This window comes from Diachasma alloeum, unplaced genomic scaffold (assembly GCF_001412515.2).
Source record: "Diachasma alloeum isolate Michigan unplaced genomic scaffold, Dall2.0 Dall_scaffold_00660, whole genome shotgun sequence".
Lineage (NCBI taxonomy): Eukaryota > Metazoa > Arthropoda > Insecta > Hymenoptera > Braconidae > Diachasma > Diachasma alloeum.
In genome coordinates this window covers 1-865 of record NW_021680792.1, presented here as the reverse complement: position 1 = coordinate 865, position 865 = coordinate 1, and positions in this window count along the sequence as shown.

The following is an 865-nucleotide window of genomic DNA, read 5'->3' as shown; positions in this document are numbered from 1 at the left end:
GCCATAATCCTCCATGCGTCCTAATCCCTCATCATCACCTGGCGTCCATAATCCCTCGTCGGCCTGACTGGCGCCCGTGACGTCACGACGGAAATTTTCCCGCTGGGACCCCCGAGCCAAACAGCTCACCGGCGGGAACTTACAGCGCCGAACCAATCGGAAGCCAGGATTTTACTCATCCCTTCTCCAAATTTTCCACCAATCACATCCTTGCACTCTGCTTAAATACCGCACACTTTCCACACTCATCATCAGTCAATCATTCACTCGACATTCACTCATCGCTCAACCACTGGACAACACATCAACAGAGAGGACAAGTCTTCTTACGACTAACTCTCCACTCTTGTAAATATTAACGTTTAAAAACTCAAATATATTTCGCTCAACGTTGGATCTCTGGAGTTGTCATTTAATAACCTGCTCACCTCCACATTATGTTTAAGATATTTAGCCTCAAAATATTGTGGTGGGTTTGCATGGTGCGCTCCTCTTCAAACTCACCATCCGCGTGCAGCACAAACCCACCACAGTATTCTCAAACTAAATATCTCGAAAAATAAGTGAAATGTAGGAAAAAGTCAAATTGCATTATTTAATAATTATTAATCAGTACAATTCACGTTTTTGTCCAATATTTAAATTATGTTTTGAGATATTTGTAGCCTCAAAGTGTTGTGGAAGATTTAAAGAGAAGAGCACCACACAAGTTCACTATACGCACACAGCACATACTCTCTACAACATTCTGATACTAAATATCACAAAGAATAATTCAAGTATAGGAAAAAGGGTTAAATAATAGTATTTAATGATTACACTGTTAAAAATTTTTTGAATTTTCATGGCAATAATCCCCTGAAAA